Source organism: Mus caroli, unplaced genomic scaffold, assembly GCF_978045245.1.
Source record: "Mus caroli unplaced genomic scaffold, Mus_caroli_1 scaffold_10, whole genome shotgun sequence".
In the NCBI taxonomy this organism is placed as follows: Eukaryota; Metazoa; Chordata; class Mammalia; order Rodentia; family Muridae; genus Mus; species Mus caroli.
This window is the reverse complement of record NW_028227265.1, coordinates 111,470,483-111,490,176: the sequence shown is the minus strand read 5'-3', so window position 1 is coordinate 111,490,176 and position 19,694 is coordinate 111,470,483. Positions and strand designations below refer to the sequence as shown.

The 19,694-nt window shown below is 39.8% G+C and overlaps 1 protein-coding gene across 1 annotated transcript in view; it reads left to right on the top strand.

The window, feature by feature from the left end:
• Csmd1 (CUB and Sushi multiple domains 1) overlaps window positions 1-19,694 on the top strand; it is a 1,626,901-nt gene that overhangs the window by 1,359,444 nt on the left and 247,763 nt on the right. The gene's annotated exons all lie outside the window — the stretch shown is intronic.

Below are 19,694 nucleotides of genomic sequence, written 5' to 3'. Positions count from 1 at the left end.
CCAAGAAGCCATTATAGCAGCTGGGAAAACTGTTGGAAACTGTTCTAAGCATGATCTGTTTTCCCATAGCTGGCTGCTAGGCGATTCTATGGAGATATTTTAAAATAATAGGTAGTTTTTTGGGGAGTATCTGGTATGGAAAAAAAATCCATAAATAGCCCACACTCATTCACTCAGGGTGCCCAGGAGTCATAGTTTGGTTTGTCCTCAGGGTCTCACAGGCTATGATGAAAGATGAAACCCCTTTGAAGTTCAATGTTGTCCACACTACAGACAGATCACTGGCTCTTGGATCCTCATGATGCAAACCTTGCCTACCATAGCATTTCTCCTTGAAGTTCATGGTAGTATTCCTGCTGCCCCAAAGCTTACCCCTCTCAGAGGCTAACCCTCTCTGAAGGGTGTCTCCTGATTGCTGCAGTCTCTCACAGATAACCCTATTCCACCAACTCATTGTTAGCCCATGTAGCACCTTCAAACACCTGCAGCTTCTCTCCCACACTGGACAGGAGGTAGGTTTAAGGGTCTACTCACACTACAGGAATTGGAATGGGTTATGTGTGCAGAGGGTGGCCATACAGAAGGTAGCCCTCAGCATCACTGTAGCATCTGTACCCACATTCTCTCCTTTAGGATACTTGTCTATCACAATTCCTCCTCACACAATTCCATAAATTGACAGTATGAATGGGCACATGCATAGTAGAAATTATACTTTTATTTTAAATAATTTTGTAATTTAAATAAAATAGTTTAATAGATTTAAACACATTTGAAAGTATTGTGTGCCCAAAGTCCATGGGTTGTTAAGTAATCTTCCATGTTGTTATCGATACAGTAATTTGATCTGTACAAATCTCTGAAAGCACTGAGAGGCCTGTGGCTGTCACTCTTTTAACACTTCATCTCTGGTCTTCTATATCTGAACTCAAGTGCTCGTTGAATTGAGCTGTGGGTAACAAGCCTGAGTAGGCAAGCCCCCTGCAGGTCCAGCTGGCCTCTCAGCACTATCAGAAATGCTCACAAAGATCCAAAACAGGTCCTTGCAAGATGGAAGTAAGCAGAGGTGACTACTACTAACCCTGCTGGAGTCCTGAGTTCCATCCCTTAGACCCAAATGATAGAAGACTTTGCAACTTGTCCACTGACCTCTATATATGCCTGATGGCATATATACATATAGTCCCTATGTGTAAATAAATTAATTAATTAATTAATTAATTAATAAAATAAGAAAGATATAAGACAAGAGCAATGAATGGACATGTCATCAAGGTTGAGTTTTATACAGGACTCATCCTACTGCTAGCTAATAAACTGATTTCTAACTTTGGCTCATAGCAATTTTATCTTGTCATTGCCTCTCTTTTCACAGAAGAAAGCATGACTCCAGCAGAATAGAGGGGTATCTGATCTCATGTGACATCATTGTCACATGAGAACTATGTAAGAGCAGCTAGAACAACACAGAGAGGAAGCTTTTGTACTACCAGTAAGACTGAAATAGAAATAAGAACCAAAAGAAAAGAACTGACCTGTGCAACATGGTTTTTATCAGCAAGGGACTTTGAAGAATGACTCAAATGAAGAGGAATTAGAAGCCCATGCCCTGATACACACTCATACCAGCAACAGGGCTTAATGTTATTATGTTGGTCTTTGAAGACAAGTAGTGCTTTGTTTTGTCATTGTCATTGTTGTTATTGTATGTTTTGTACTTTTTAAATTTTTGCATGTGTATGTGAGTACAGTGTTTGTGTGTGTATGTGTGTGTGTGTGCATGTGCACGCATGCATGTGTGCTTACAGAATGGAGAAAAGGAGGACATTACATGTTCTGTTCTATCACTGTCTTGTTCCCCTAAGACAAGTTTTCTGACTGAACTTGAAGCATGCCCACACAGCAGTCTCTCTGTCTCTGCCTAAGTATGGCTCATATTACAGATGAGAACAGACACACCCAGGTCTCATGGATGCTGGAGACTTGAACTTAGGTCTTTGCTCACACTTACACAGCAAGCACTCATACCCGCTGAGCTATCTGTGTAGCCCCAAGCTCTTTCTTCTGTGCTTGCTTATGTCCCCTCTTCTCTGTGCTGGAATCTTGCTGCCATAGAAACTGGTTATTATTCTATGATGGACCCTGAGAAATAATCTTGCTGTATAATGTCTGGGATCAAAGCATCTGGTCCACATCTTAACAGGTATCTTCAGCAACCTGTCTGTTGAGCTTCTATTCACCTGTGTATTTACTACCTATATGATAACAACATTTATGCTTTCTAGACAATGTGTGTATGTGTATTATCATCCGAATGATCATCTGTTAATAGTTCATTGTGCGTCTCTTTATTGATTTTCAAGTAAATCATCTCTGAAAAAGTCATGTGACGGTGCACATGATCTGTGATAATTTATTTGAGGGAGATACTAGGCCTTAGTTGTCCAATAGGGATCACTTTCAAATCCTCATGTAGATGATACAGAAGAGTCCTGTGCAGAAGCAGGTAGTTCAAGCGCTGGGAGCCAGAGCTGAGTCCAGGGATAATATCACACCCTGGAGTGGGATGGGGAATGCTGTGACACCATACTGACATTGATACTAGCTGCTCAGAACACAAACAGACTGTTAAGTCAGAGACTTGGTCTCAAGAAAAGGGAATCGCTTCATCTACCAAAGGGTCCTTAGAAAGACTTGGGGGTGTAATAACAATAACCAGTTTCAATTTGTTATTGAATTAAATGACAGAGGTAACCCCACAGCATCAAGGGCCTCCTGTGAGCCTTACAACATGTCAGATTTACTTTGCTCCTGAGGATAAAATCCAGAGCCTACGGTCTTCTTGGGTTAGGACTTCCAGTCTGCTTAATGACAGGGACACCTTTATCTTGGGCCACTTAAGAATTAGTCAAGTAAAAAGCTGTAGGCCTCCCACTTGGAGCACCAGTGGGTTAGATGACAGACTCCTGGGAGTAAGCTGAGCCCAGGAGAGTAATGGAGGTGGTGATGGTAGCCAATAACAGGGGTGGTGGGATGGAAGAGTAGAGAATGGAGCCTGGTGAGGTGGTTCACAATCATACAAATAAGCTCTGTAGAAGTGAAGCGAACAGATTAACTTCTAGCACTTGTAAATGGCAACATGGTTTTTATTTTTATCTAGAATTCATCTTGACATTCCCCAGTACCCAGTTCAATTCTCATAATTAGTTATAGATCTTTGACTAGCTATCATTAGTTTGACCACATTTAATTTGGGGGTCACTATTGAGATAATTGCCCAATGAATTTTCTTTAAAGGACAAGGCAATGACATTAAGTTTTGGAGAAGAATAACCTTAACGTTAATAGGCTTCAAAATGATTTTTTAAATATAAAATATTCTGTAATTTGAAAGAGACATTGCATACTCAGAATAGGTTGTTCCATATAAAAATAACATCATGAGGAGGGAGAGTTTGAATGTCAAGGCTCTGACAATGTGACACAGAGGTCCTGTGATTGTGTGTTTGTAACCTTTCCTATCTCTATGGAATCACATCTGTCTGTCTCCTATAACTCAGTACACCACGTTTTTACACTGCTTCTATGAGAGATGCCAACCCATAAAACTGTGTGCTGTGTAATCCATTTCTTGACACAAATGACTTCCAGGGGAAATGTCACAATAGCAATTCAAATACAATAGAGACACAGGCTGCTGAAAGGATCTAGAAGGAACTCTAAAATTTATTGTGAAACAGGATGGGTATTTTGTAAAGAGGAGAGGCAACTCTACCCTGGAGAATTCAGTTCTATCTATGAGATACATTCCCATCTGACCCTGCAGTCTGTGGCTTGCTTGATAACGTCTCATCCCCATAGTACATTTTTTAGGTACATAGCAGAATAAAAGTTTAAAAATCATAAGATGCCATTAAAAATAATTATGGCCAAATCTGACAGCATTCCTAAGAAGATGCTGGTTTGTGAATATGGATGTGTTTCATCTTGAACTTAAAGTCCATGCTACTTCCACTGCCTCAAAATGAGGTTACAATGCAGTCAGGTCACAAGTCTTTTCACCTCTTAGAGGGAGAAGGAAGGAGAGTGTTCTTACTGCATTTAAGGGAAGAAGTGACGGAGATGATGCCTATCTTGTTAGCTCGGCATCAAAGGGCAAACTGGAGGGAGAGGTGGACCATACAACCCATCTTCTGCCTTGTAATTGGATATGTTTTATTCTCTTCTGCTAACTTCCTAATACCTACATCATGACAAAGGTAAACTAGGAAACTTTACTATGCTAGGGAAAAAAAATCCCAGGGAGGTTGTTAGTTGCTTGACTCTGGGCTAATGTAAAGTTGCCAAGGTCAGTACTTGGGATTCCTTGGTGATCTACAGTATCACGTCCATTAAAGAGGTGTTAGCTCAGGACCACTCTTTTCAGCCTTTTATATAATTCCTTAACTAGATTTTCTTTGGTTTATGAGATTTTTCCCCCTTATATAAACAATTTGTTCTTTACTTTTCACAACTTGAATTGCTCGTGCTATCAGAACTGCTGTGGTATTACTGGCCACCAGGACTTGGAAGAAGATACGAGGACCCAGAGAAGGGCATTTAACTGTAATTGTAATTGTTAATTACAATGACTATTGTCAAAGCTCATGACTTAAGGGAGAAATAAAATGAAGGCCGACAGACAGATGATGTCACCAAACACTATAAAGCATCAAGTTTTATGGAGCAATGATGATAGAATCCTCTACCACCACCTTCTTAGTGGTAATAAAAAGCAATAATTATTGTCTTTATCTGTCATCAATACACTACACTTGTGCAGGGTCATCTGTGATCAGTAAGATTCTCAAATACCTGGACCTCTTGTCACGAAGGCAGTAGCACTGGTCATGGGTTGGCAGAGACTGACTCTTCTTACCTACATTAAGGCATTTTTCATGATGCCTTTAAAAATAAAAGGCATGTGCTGTAGAGATGGCTCAGTTATTAAAGGCTTGTCTCACAACCAAAAGTGAAAATCATGTAATGGATTCAAACTCAAAAACTTTTTTTTCCCCACTATTGATTGGCACAAGGACTGTGATGGCTATTTAAATTGTAACAACATTGCCAATTTTTTATGATTAAATAAACATTTTTGAAGGCATCAACCTGCAAACAACCCATTTGGATAGAATCCAATGTGAGGATTCTGGGCTGAGGGAACATAAAACAGGCAACAAAAGACTGAGAAACATGGAGCTTGAAGCTGGCCAAGAATCTGGAGTTGGAGAACAAATGGTGACCAACAGTGAGTGCCAAGAATGAAACTTACCTTCTCAGACTGTGTCTCAGGGAAAAGGTATGGAAGGAGGATACATACGTGGGTATCCAGAGACCAGCATCCTGCCCCAGCTTGGTGTGGCCAACTGCTTGGCCTGCCACATGCCCACACCTATTTGGCTTCTAAAAATGAACAATTAACCTTCGACCCTAAGTTTTGAAATTCAAAGAAATAGAAAAGAAAACATCAAAGGGTATTTCAGAACTGAAAAAGATTTAATATTTGCTATGGTGTCAAGAATGTTGCCCTCCTGTCTCTTCTGAGACTGTGTCACAAAGCCTTTAGGTGTAGAGTGTAAAAGAAAGAGCAGTAAGACCTGGTCAGTGTTTTGTTTTTGGTTTTTGGTTTTTTTTTTCATGTGAAAAACAGAGAGGAGAAAGTTTTTTAAATAAGTCTAGCTCTCATGCCTCATCAAGGGGATGCCTTTTTACAGTAGATGAAGACAATTAGAGAAATCCATTACTCGAAAAAATATGGAAAACTATGGACCATGGGATGCCCAATCTAAGTTGATACTCCTCCAATACAGCCTGACATTTAAGACTCAGAAATCACTGAGCAAGAGAGGGCAGGACGAGTATAAAGGAAAGATCAGGCTGTCTGCTGTGAGGCCATTAATACCCCCCTTTGGTTGATTGAAGCCTTTGAATGAAATAGGGGTGGCCTTCTTCTGACCCTGAGTAGGCCACCTGGCTCCTTACTAAGAGCTCCACAGTCACAAAGCTTAGTATCTTGGGAATATGCCAGGCTTAGAGGCCTGGACTCCATGGACTTCCTTCTGCTTTGATTAACTCACTGGAACCCAGCACATCATGCATCTTGGCCCGTGAAATATGAGCTAAAAGGGTAAGAGTAAAATATCTGTGGTGGCCATCTATGCGCTGGTAATCATTATTCTTTCTAGAATCTTCCACTCATGACAATGTGCCTCTCTTTGAAGTAAGGCCAGTGTGGATCAGGCAGGCCCGTGAAGGGTCAGAGATTACTGATTTGTCCTCGTAGATAATAAAGAAATTGAAGAAAGTGGTTGAATGGATGCTCATGGACTCACTGATACTTTTAAATAAAAGACACATTTAGACATGAAGGTATGCAACATCTTTTGTAGAAAATAAAAGCAAGAAAACCTTTTATCAAGAAATGCAAAAACAGTTTGGGTGGTTGCCCATGCTTATAATCCCAGTGATAGAGAGAGTGAGACAGAAGGAGAACTGGTTCCAGGATAGTGTGGCCCACAAGGAGAAAGTAAATCTCAACTCAAAGCCCAGAAACAAAAGAACAGGAAGGGATTCTCTGTTTCTGTTGTCAATCTATTCTGCCACCCAGGGATTAGCTCTCACAAACCTGAGATTTCACATTCAGTTCCTGTTACATCCTCTAACTCAATTTACCATGGCCAAAATAAAACCACTTTGTATTTCTAATGAAGATGTCTGTGCTAAAATGTATGTGATGTAAAATAAGCCATGTTTTTGCCTGTCTTAATATGTGCATAATGCTATGAGCATCCTTCCATCAGCACAGCATGGGGCCGATGGGATTCCCTCTTTGGAAACTCAATTTGTAGAGAAATGGGAAACTTGCCAGCTTCTTTTCTAGTCACATGAATTATTATTATTAAACTCGTTTTGAAATTTCCATTGCTGCATATTTCTGATTGAATACTATTTTTAAATCCTTCCAATTTCTTGTGGAAATTAAGAAGTATTAAAACTCGCAGGGAATAAATTTATCTTCTTGATTTTGAAAGCCCATTTGCTAGTTGCTTTATGTGGACAAGCAATGAAGTTTATATTTCACTAAAGATGGAATTCACTAGAAGGTTGTTATTTTAGTTTAGTCCGTGGCAGCTATCAGCTCATTATCTAGATTAAAATGAATATCAATTAAGTATGGTGACATGACCTTATGGCATGCCTTATACATTAAGGGTCAGGATTGTATAGATTAAAATTAAAGCAATCCTGCCCATATTTTCAGGTTATATCCTACCTGGAATAACAGACACAATGAAATAAAAGAATAAAAAGCAAGGACAACACTGATGTTTTTTTCATTTGTGGCAGGATTCATAAGAAATTTCAGAGTATACTTAGTGCTTGAACCATAGCAAGGGGCAAGTTCCAAACAGAGTAGAATCAGCACAAACTGATTTGGACAATAATAAACCCCTCTCTGTTCCTATAAGACAGACTGCGACAGACAAACGGCTTCTGGGGATTTCTCAGATGACCACATCACTGGAAATTAAAACAGGAGACTCTGTGTTCTTGGCTCCAGTTTATAGGAAGGCCAATAGGAAGGAGGGGAGGATGGGATGGGGGTGTGGCCAAGGAGGACACACTTGGGAAGCATGAGATTGCCCTACTCTAAGAACCTGCAGGAAAACCTGCAATGGCTGACCTCACAGAACAGGAGAGGTGATTTTGATGAATAAATCTGATGCAATGACTTTGTTCCACTGGTGATAGTTTGCATGGTGAAATTTATCTCTACTTCATGTTTAGGATCCGCACTGAGCCCATTAGTGCACTATGGAGCTTCAGCTCCTGCACAGGTGGCTGTTCATTCATGACATAAGCAGCAGAGAGAGGGCAGCCTGGCACTCAGGAGTTACAGTCAGCCTGACAGCTCGCTGACATTCAGCCATTCTTCTTTTTTCTTGGATATTTTCTTTATTTACATTTCAAATGTCATCTCATTTCTCAGTTTTCCTCCCTCCCAGAAACACCCAATCACATCCTCTCTCCCCGTGCTTCTATGAGAGTGTTCCTCCAAAAGAACTCCCAGGGACTAAGCCATCAGCCATTCCTTGAAGAGTGAAATGTAAGGGTTGGTTTGGTGCTGCTAGATATCCAAATGCTAAATACTGCCCCCATGGGGAGGTGCTCATGTACAGGATGCTATATAAACCTTGCCCCCCAAGTTATCACTGACTAGGCCTACAGCCTAGGTTCTGCAGAAGAGAGAGGGGCAGGATTCAGGCAGGGACCGTGAAGAGAGTGAGAAAGAAGAAGGAAATCACTGTGCTTGGATTGTGAGTGTATGGCTCACAATCCTTATAGACTAACAAGGAAAACATGCCTTGAAGGGGTATATCAAAATTATCCTAACCTTTGCTAATAGCTGTACCAGTAACTGCTCTCAGAGGCATATGGGGAGCAGGCATGGGCTAACTAGGGTGGGGAAACATTGTTTTTAAGATTTATGTATTTATTTTATGTATTTGAGTACACTGTCCCTGTGTTCTGACATACCAGAAGAGGGGGTCAGATCCCATTACAGCCACCCTGTGGTTGCTGGGAATTGAATTCAGGACCTCTGGAAGAGCATCCAGTGCTCTTAACCACTGAGCCATCTCTCCAGACCCAGAGGGTGGGAAAACTTAACATGAGGAGTGCTGGTTACATTGCTCAGTCCAAAGTTGAACAGGTTCCTGGGGCAATGGAAATCTCACAGTCATCTTATGACTCTCAACCAAAGAAGTCTTTAGCATGACGTTGGATGATGAAAAAGAACACCAATTCACTGAAGCAAGTAAAGAGAGCTGCAGTCTAACCTCCCAAAGTGTGTCTTACCCAAGCACCAAGACATTTAAGAGCTGCATGGAAGGCCAGGTGGCAGGCTATTTCTCCAGGATAGTACAGGGAGGCAAATGGGGTTGCACCTCCCCTGCCATAGCTACCTGCCCTCCCCTTTCCCAGTATTAGGTTAAAATTCCTAAGTGGATATGAAGTTTATTTCTTTAGAAGTCCCCCAGCCTCACACTACCTCATGAAACCTGAAGATTGCCAGGCTTTGAACATTTTACTTGATTGAACCAATCCTAGTCCTAACATTCTGCCTTAGAGTCCTCTCTTCAGATTATGTTAGAGGTAACTGTAATCTGCCTCACATGACACAGACCGTGTCTTCTGTCATGGCCAGACAAGTCCTTGCTAAGAGAAGGTCACATAAAGGACTATGTTCCTAAATAAGTTGCCAGGGTCAGGACCAGCCACCTCCACAAGCTCCTAAGCCAATAGTAGATGAAAAGAATATATTACCCAGAGTGTATAAAAAGTATTTTTAGAGGTGCCAATTTGGATATTATCATGAAAATTAAATCAAAATGAAGGTATGCAGTACTGAGTTTTAGACAATGGGAATTAAAGTTGAATGCTAAAAAAACTATACTTCATATATATATATAATTGAATGTTTCCCTAATTGTCTCTCCAGCATTTGCATTTAAATGATTTCATGTTGAGGCTATTCCTAACTTTAAAAATAATTATGTAATTCAATTTCACAAAAATATGCTGAAGACTCTTAGAAACATTGTTGAAAATATATGTTTGAAGGGAATTTTAAATCTTAAAGGCACATCAGAATTTGTGCATGCTGCATTTTGGCATCGGGGCTGTGTTGATGGGGTCGCCTTTTGTCATTACCTTCCCCTGCAGGTTGGCTCCATTTGTGCTGACATTCCAGGCTTGAAATTCTATGTTCAATCTAGCTTTACTTCCTGTCTCACTTTGTGAAATGAATATTTATTAGAGAGTTATATAAAACTATTTTTATCTTATAAATTTTCACTCATCTTTGTCCGGGAAGACTTTGCAGTTACACAGACTCTCCTGCCAGCCAAGCAGATGCTTAGAACCATCTAGGCGTTTTAATAAATTGTGGAATTTCAAAGTGGAAAACAAGAATACTACTTTGACATATTAATCCTAGAAAAACAAATTTGAAAAAAAAAAAAAGAAAACAAAAGCAGACCCCTGAAGGGGGAAGTTACATTTTAAATTACTAAATCACCTGTGTGTAGACCATCAGTTTGTCCTGTATTATATTCTGAACACTGGTATTTCTGCTATGAAATGTGAAATGTTGTCCACTGAGGTCACAGTTGTACTTCTCCTGGGTATTCCTGTGTAGAAGTGTTTGCATGAGCATTGTCTGTATGTGCACTTGTGAAACAGAAGGAAGAGCCACGCCCAGGCTCACCTGTGTGGCTTCTCATCAGTACCTTGTCCCCAGGGAAGCACAGGTGGCTCATTTAGAAGCAGCCATACACTCAGAGAGTGGCTGCCTATACATGGGCTTTCCTGTGCTCCTCTCCTGTTGCCACGGACCCTCAAGGAAGGAGCCATGCAACTCGGCATGTGACCTCCTTTGCCGGTAGCCACCAACACAAGAATGCCCTCTGTATCCTTAGGCACTCGCTGATGGATCTGTGACACCTCTTGTGAGGCTGAGCCCTGGAAGCCATGGCTGGGCCTAGGCAATGAAATAAATGGATGTTTTACCCAGTGAAGTTAATATGTGTTCAGTGTGTGTCAAGTGAGCACTCGATGTTCTACTAACGTGATATTCTCCCAAAATGATAACTGTTACATGTTGGTTTTCAACCAGTAAACAAGTATTTATATTGTTTATCTCTTCAGCATATAATGTTCTTCTTCAACATAAATCAGAAATAGGCAATGTGCTTTATATGTATTTGAAGCAATATAGTCTCAGTAACCAATGAGTAAAACAAAGATGATATACCTGAATCTTCAGGTAGATAATGAAAGCAATCATGTCTATGCATTCTGTCTATGTCTGTTTCTCTTCCTCCCTGTCTCTTTAGTTTTAACACCTGTTACTATAGTCTATCCAACAATAATATAGAAATAACAAATATGTTGGCTTAGAGAGATAACTCCATCTATAAATTGCTCACCATGCAAGTATGAGGACCTGAGTTCAGTTCCCAGAACCCACATTCAAAGCATGTCCACGGCAATATGTGATTGGGAAGTGTGAGGATGCAAAGACAGGTGGAGGCTCAGGCTCAGTGCAGTCTGGCCCAAATGGTAGGCTATAGGGTGAACGGGAGAACGTGTCTCAAAGAGTAATGTGAAGAGTGATTAAGGAAGACTCCTTACATCTGTGTCTGGCTCCTACATGCACATGAGTCTGTACACACATGAACATGTGTGCTCACAAAACACATGAGAGAAGTTCTTATGCTCACAAGTATATTTCATCAATAAAAAGAAACTTGAGTGATCCCAGTGAACTATTAGATGTGTTTAGTATCAAAAGCATCATCATCAGTCAGAAATGTTAATTAAAATCGATTTTGAAGCATAATATTGAAATTTCACTTTTATATCAGAGTATCGGTTTTTCTCTCAAATTTATCATCAAAATTAAATGTGAAAAAAAGCTACAATATATGGACATATTAAGCAGAAACACTAGAAAGCCATTTGCACCATGCCACATAACTAAGTGGCTTCTATGCCATCCTGAAACTTTCAAGGACTCTGGAAATGTCAATGTGGAAGCTAAAAATATTCTATGCCCCTTCTTGCCACATATGTCCCTCCCTTTATTTAAAAAGATAGAAATGAACAGCTTGCACACGTCATTGGGAAAGGCCAGCAAGAACAACCAAGGAAGTTCCAAAGCATGAATGAGCTTTGGCTGGGATGGCTCAGGTACATGTCTTAATGTGTTCTTAGACAATCGTCACAATTTGTGCTAATTCATAAGTCTGATTTTCCAATTGGAATCCAAGAGAACATGAAATGTCTTGTTCTGTGTGTGAGTATTCTCTGAAACATGTTTATTAAGATTAGCTCCTAATTATCATCAATGAAAGATTTCTTTGCTTTCTTGGTGTCTCAGGAAGCCTTGGTGAGGGCTGATCTCCGAGTGAGGGGTGGGCTTAGGTTCAGTGTCTTGTGCTCAGTGTCTATGCTCTCTTCCTCAGGAGCTCTGCTCTTCCTCCTCCACATTAGCTCACATCTCATCTAAACCATTGTCCTCTAACTCTACTTTTGATAGCTTTGCATTGACTCTGCCTTCCTATCTGTTCCCACTCCAATCTGTTCTATAGGACCACAAATGAACTCTTAAATGCTGGGTCTGTGGTGTGTGTCCCTCCCTGTATCCCTGTGGGTCGATGGTTATTTGTGTGCCACCCCCACATTCTCTATGCCAGTATTTCTGAGCCAGGTTCAATGATACATTAGTGTTGGATCAGTGTGTTTTGTATTCCCCAACCTTTCTCCTGCCCTGTCCTACCCATCTGACTCCACTTCTTTGTCAGATAGCTTCAGCAGATACAGAGGTCATACGTAGGCTGCACATCATTCATTCTTCTCTGGGTACCACTGAGAACCATGACTACCATTCTTCTCTGGATACCACAATGTTTTTTCTCCATCATGCCCACGAATTTTCTTTCCAGTATGATTTCACTCTGGTTTGAGGACTAGGTAAGGTAGCTGTACTTCGTTCTAGAACTATCCAAATGGCTTTCTTCCTGCTAGTGCCCAGACATCTCTCTGTGCCTCTGTACCCCTGCCTCTACTCCATCATTTAGCAAAATGCCTTGTCAGTATTTAGTTCCTTGGCTACAGAGAAGAAGGTAGGATTCCTTTCCTCTATTGCCTGAGCCCAACATTGCCAATGACTCTGGCTTTGGCATCCATGTTGTGGGTAAACCTAGGTAGGCACCTGTTGGAGGTTAGTGCTTAGAGCTGCCGTTCTGGGTGAATCCAGATACCTACAGGGGCTGCTGCCAAAGGCATCCAGTGATTAGAGAAGCTGTTCAGCAGACTTTTTTTCTGAAGGTACAAAGCTTACTTTACTGGGGCTGGCACTTCCTGTGGACACTGGAAAATTATGAACTTCTTTAACTCCTTAGGGCAGGTGAGAAAGAGAGGGAAAGAGAGAAAATTCACACACACACACACACACACATATACACACACACACATACTGAATGTATAAAAGGCAGAGTCCAATAGCTTCATACACACATACATGCATGAATACATATTTACATACATGAAAACAGACCTACAGACAGACATACACATATTCACACATGGTTTGGTTAAAGCAAAGCTCCAGTAAGCAGAATCTAAATATTCCACACATATATACATAAATACACACAATTGGTGGATGTAAGGAACAATGTTTCAACCCCCATTTACACAAACTTTTTATGTACATACATAGTTAATGGATGGAAGAGAAAATGTTCTAGTCACACCACACCACACCTTACCATACCAAACCTCACTTTATTTTTCTTCCAAGCGTATATATCTCAGAAAAATCTTTCAAGCAATATACAATTACGATGAGATTAAATTTTAATTTTCTTCTAGTGAGTGATTATGAAAAAACAGTGTGTTTTCAGTACCTTTACAAGATTTAACATTACATAGAACAAGTAAAAAAATAAAATTCTCAAAAACCCACAAACATTCTTAACCAACTTGCTATAGATTAACAAAATGTAAGCAAGCAGGGTAGTTTACTCAGCCAACAGCCGGGCAGCAATTTTCAGTTATAAAGAAGAAAGTAATTATTTTATTATTTAATTATTATATATTTATTATTATTTTATTATTTAATTATTATATTATTTTATTTAATTATTTTATTTTTAATTTATATATTTATAAATATATTATATGTATAATATATATTATATTTAATTTATATTTTATTATTTATCTTTAAAAGTAATCTTGTAAGAATCTTAAAGAATCACAAATCTAAACTTTTATATAAAAACAGTCATATCTACCTTAAATTCTCAAAATTCTTATCTCCTCACAAGCAATTCTTAATAAATCACATCAGGAAGCTAAGGAAAAAATGGGTATAAGAAACCAATCATCACCAGTCCAGCCTTAGTGAGACTCATCACCCAGTGCTGCCATTGTTCTTGTTTCCTGACCATAAAGGGTCCTTAGCTTAACTAATAAGAGTGTGCCTTTCTGAACTTCAAATTGTTCCCTAACATTTTTTATATCAGAGCCAGTAGTAAAACTATCTCAGCATAGCTTCATTAGCAACGTCATTGTTCCAAATGTTTTCTAAGGGTGGTGGTCATTGTTGACAATCCACATCTCTAAGTTGTTCTCTAGGGTGGTGATAGCATCATTAATCTGCTCCAGCAGCAATGCCTGAAAGAAATCAAGCATTAGTGTTGCCAATGTCAGGGATACTGTCCAGTGGAAGGCTTGAAGCTCCCATAAAGTTTTCATATAACTCTTAGAGTAAGAGGAACATGAGGGCAGCAAGCAGAGCAGAATTCCATAAGACCATAAAATCCTCAGGACACATAGTCCTCAGAGCTGTGTCACATCTAGGCCCACCCATGTGGTTGTGATAACCTGTGGGCTACATTCCATGAGTTCTAAAGCCATTTCTTAGTCTTCCTGCATGGCTCAAAACTGATGATAGTGTCTTAGCAAGGGAATCAAGGTTCTTGGCTGGAGTTTCAAGTTTAGTGTGTGGAGAAGGGCTCCAGGTGGGTCAGAATTTCAGTCTGCTGCTCTGCTGAACTTTTTCCTGCTCCATACAGCCTTGTTCTAAAATACAGAAAGTAAGGACTTGTAATGAGAAATCAGAGTGTCTTAGGGTTTTACTGCTGTGAACAGACACCATAACCAGTGCAAGTCTTATAAAGGACATTTAATTGGGGCTGGCTTACAGGTTCAGTGATTTCTTCCATAATCATCAAGGCAGGAGCATGGCAGAGTCTGGGCAGACATGGTACAGGAGGAGCTGAGAGTTCTACATCTTCATCTGAAGGCTACTAGCAGAATACTGGCTTCTAGGCAGCTAGGATGAGAGTCTTAAAGCCCACACCCACAGAGACACACCTACTCCAACAGGGCCACACCTACTCCAACAAGGCCACACCTTCTAATAGTGCCACCCCCTTAGCCAAGCATATACAAACCATCACAGAGAGTAAGGAGTTTGAGTTCCTCTACAGAGACACCTCAGAGTGGATGTTGTTTCAATTCTTGACTCCTCTCACTAGGGCAAAACCAACTAGGTTTTGTTGGAATTGGACAACAAATTCAGAATGGTGTAGTAGTATTTCGGAATCAACTTGAAAAGACCTTATCTGCATTAACCTTGTTTTATCCTTTAATTATAAAAACATTAGTGTACTTTCATTGCACAGTCATGAGTTATTTGATAAAATGCACTGGGTGCTTTTAGGAGTATCAGGAGGCATTTCACTATCTGACTTCCATTATAGACCTCTTGACTTTCTTGTCTCTCTACAGAGTTCAGGGAACTCACATTTCCATTTGAGTATATCCTTATTACTATTGTTATTTTACTGAAAATTTGTAATTTCTTGACACAGGGATCTTCACATAAAAAATAACAAAAGTAATGTTAAAAGATAATGTGTGAAAAATTACTTAATATATGGGTAAAATGAAATCAATCAATGAATAATTACCTTACCTTATAAATCAATGGAAACCTATAGTAACCATGACCAAGGAATGACACAGATTTATAACTCGATATTTTCAAACCAATGCAAATACTGCACTTAGAGAATTTTATTCTTATGAGTTGTACTTTAAAACACTGGTCAATTAACCACTTCAAGAAGCTCAATATTAATTAACTTTCCCTCTCAAGTAAGTCACAAAATTTAGTTTAAGTAATAACCCCATATCGACCTTTCTTTTACTTCATAAGGCTGCTACTAGAGTTAACAAAATAGATATTTAGATCATTTTCAGTATTCCTCTCCTTTCTGAAGCAGATGTGTGACATCATTATCCATATTTTGGAGGTGATAAGCTTTTTTTGATTACTAAAAAAACGATTATTTTGCCAAGACAAGAACATTGTCCAATTTGCAATGCTTTATGTTAAACTGTGAGATAGTGGTTTACCATAAGTGTCAGATGGTCTCAGTTATTCCCAGGAGAAGACACCAGGGATCCACAGTTGGCAGGTGCCACTTCTAACTCAATTCTGTAGCTCACTGAGCAAAAAAAGGCACATCCTCTGGGACACTTAGCCAGAGTTAATAACACCCTACTCTAGGTCCTTACTGAATAGAGGGGTACATGTAAAGTGAAGTTTTAGTTAAGAAGTTAGACAATAAATATTCAGTCTACTCTATCACCAAATCTTCATTAGATTTGGGAGTGCTGTAGGGGAAAGACATGTCTTAGAAAAGAGGTGGTGTGAGGAATATCAAAATGCAATATCACTGCAAAAGATACTGGGGAGTAAATTTTAATATACTTGATGTTTGGATCTTATTTTGACTAGAACACAGTGAATTCTTGCTGCATCAATGACTTGTGAAGAAAACTCTAGAGGACAGATGGAAGCAAAATGACTAAATATCCAAGCTTAGACTATAGTTCTTCATAGTGTTTTGACACAAATAACTTGATTTATTTTTTTAAGTTCCTATGGCATAAAGAAAAAATACAGGCAGTATTTACCCTGTCCCTGGCAGCCTGTGGTTTCACTGTAGGAGAGGTGACTTGTCAGCATTTTTAAGCTATTATTGCTTCGTGGCCTTCACATAAACTATTTTGAAATCTTTTTAACTTCACATTATATCAGCAATGTCTCTTTTTCACAGAAATATTTTTGTAGATTCAAATAAAATGTCTTCTAGCAACTTGGAATTAAAAGAATAAGTTGTATTAAAAAATTTCCCCTAAAACAGTGAAGATTTAGCATCCTAGAATGATGTAGAATAATTTTAGACTTCTGTAGTTGCAAATCAACTCAATGCCTTTATCAATTTTGAAAGTAGTGTTAGGTTATTCTAGAAGAAGATGGTGTTGATTGTTCTTCCTGATTCACAGTAGACATGCAGTCCTGGACACCCACAGATTCAGACACGGGGCTATAGGTGTCTAGAGAGACTGGTAGCTCTAAGGCTGGAGACCCAGGCAGACTCTGGTCCAACCCTGAGTACCCACACAGACACTACCTTGTTTCATGGCTTGTGACTAAGCTTTTTTGTGGTGCAAAGGACACACAGACTTATCTCTGGAAGGTGATATGCCTTCCTCTCACCCCACTAAAATATCAACCAAAATCACAGCCTATGCATCCTCCAGGTGTAAGTGCTTCTTATTTCTGCTGTAACTGTGTCAATTAACAAGCAGTTAGAAATTTAGAAGAACAATGCTCTCTTTGGTGGATTGACAATTAGACAAATGAGTTCTCAAATAGCCAAATACTCCTCTACCTTCCAGTGTGGAAAGATGTATCTCACAGAAGAACTAAGTGAGCCTAGAGGTGTGAAGAATTGAGTGCAGGACTTTTATGAGGCCACAGATTTCTTGTGACCTTTGGAACAAATAATAAAGGTACAGGAAAAAAATAACACATAGCCTAAGAAGGAAGACTGACTGTCTTCCTGGTGGCATTCTCCCTTATCAATAAACAGCTTCCTTCCCTACTTGGTCTGACATGTTGCCCAAACAAATTTCTCGACTAAGCAATAAAAAAGGCACTAAACATAATTCTTTAAAACCTTGCTCCACATCAAATTCAGTTGGCATTTTTACTGATATGTGTGTTATTATCTCTCTCTTTTGTTTCTTTTTAAAAAAAAAATGTTCTTCCTTGCCTCAAATAAAGGCTTCAAGCCATTAGAAGAGAAGAAAATATTCTTCTAAGATCATTGTGAAATAAAAATCCTTGTGGACCTAAGAGATTTGGTCCCACAAAGAACATACTTGCTCAGCCTAAAGGATACATGTTCTGAGTAATATCATAGACACTTAAATCTATAGACCATCTGAGCAGTGGTGGCTATGCAGTACTGAAACTGTTCACTGAACTCCCAAGAGCATTGCTGCCCTTGTTCCATAAATGAAAGCACACATCCACAGTAATGGAAGACATGATTTATTGTGGAACTGGATGGCCACTGTGATCATTTTTGTGTGTACATTCTCATCTCACCTAAAGTGTGTGTGTGTGTGTGTGTGTGTGTGTGTGTGTGTGTGTGTGCACAATTACTTGACATGCATTAGTGGAATGGAAACCTTACCCTACTCTAACTGTGATTGAGACCATTGCACCAAACTGGCAATTTTCAAAGATTCCAAGCATGTGTACAGTTTAAAGACCTGATCAAACACTTAGTTCACTTAATCTTACCAACATGCTGTTATAGAAATCCAACTGAGTGTTTTTGACCTATACACATTCTGAATATGGATCTACATGTGGCATTTTTATGAACTTAGAATATCTGGATTCTAGCTGCTCTCGGCAGATGACCTTTTCGATGATGGTGGGTGAACTCTGTAGACCGTGGTCATGGAGAAAGTCTCTGGATTGCCTGCAGTTGAGTCCCTCAATGACAAGACCTGGGTGGACTATTGTGTGCAAAGTGTCACACTAACTGGATGCTTTAGTTGGTTCTGTGCCCTAATACAATAGCACTGACAATAAGGCTCAATATTGTCTTCACAGTGTTTATGATTTTCTGCCTAGACTTTTTCTGTTTAATGGATTCCCAAGTGTTTGTCCCCCCTGGGATGATACTAAGCCTACTCAGTTTAAGAAGATGGAACATTTGGGCACTTCGTTTGCTCCCACCAACGGAATCTCCCTGGAGGTGTGAGGTTTCTGCAACCTAGCTGATCATTCTGTCCCCTGTTGACCCAAGGCCTGGGCAGGATTGCATCCTGAAGTCCAGTTCAGATGATATCCCTTACAAATTCCAAAGTCAAATGCAATTGCATCAGAATGATCGAGGCTTATACCATCGCTCAGGCCTGGTGCAGCGCCAGGGCTCAGGAGGACTTGTTCACAGGCTGCACAAGGCGCCAGTATTTTACTGAGATGGGATAATTAGCAAAGCTCCAGCACAGCCCACAACTGAGGCACGTTCCTTATTCCCACATTGAATTGTGGCAATTCAAACTGTCCTTCTTTGCACTAACATGACAGGCGCTTCTGCTCTTGTGCTCCTGTTTCCTTACATGGTTAGCATTTGAAAATAGAGTAAAGTTACTGTGACGAGAGTGACTCTGTGGCCAGTGAGGTCTGATACTGTAGAGCAGGGAGCTTTGCAAAACCAAGCTGTGGTGCTGTGCAGGAAAGGACCAACAGCCTTTACTTTACTTTCCATCCCATCTACAAAGGAGCAAGACTTAGTCTCGCTTATTTAAAGCTCCCTAGAGTAAAACCAGATTGCAAATGTAAAGAGCAATTCTCCTGAAAGGCTTGCAAGCTTGACAGGCAAACAGTGTGGAAAGTCACACATCCATTTTCAAATTTAATCTAATTTAGCAAAGAAAGGTTACCTAGGAATGGAAGCAAACAGACCACATGGCTCCACAAACTTTCTAGCTCTGCTTTTTATAATCATTGAATTTGCATCATGAGCTGCAGAGAAATATGTTAGCGTACGGCTGTCTCCATAGATAGCTATAAAATACTACCTCCTGTGAAAATGATGTACAGCTCAGAACCACAGTAACTAAATCTCCATTTTGGTCATCCACTCATTCAAGGGTTCATGGTAAGATGTCTCTGTGATTCCTTCTGGAGTCTGAGCTGC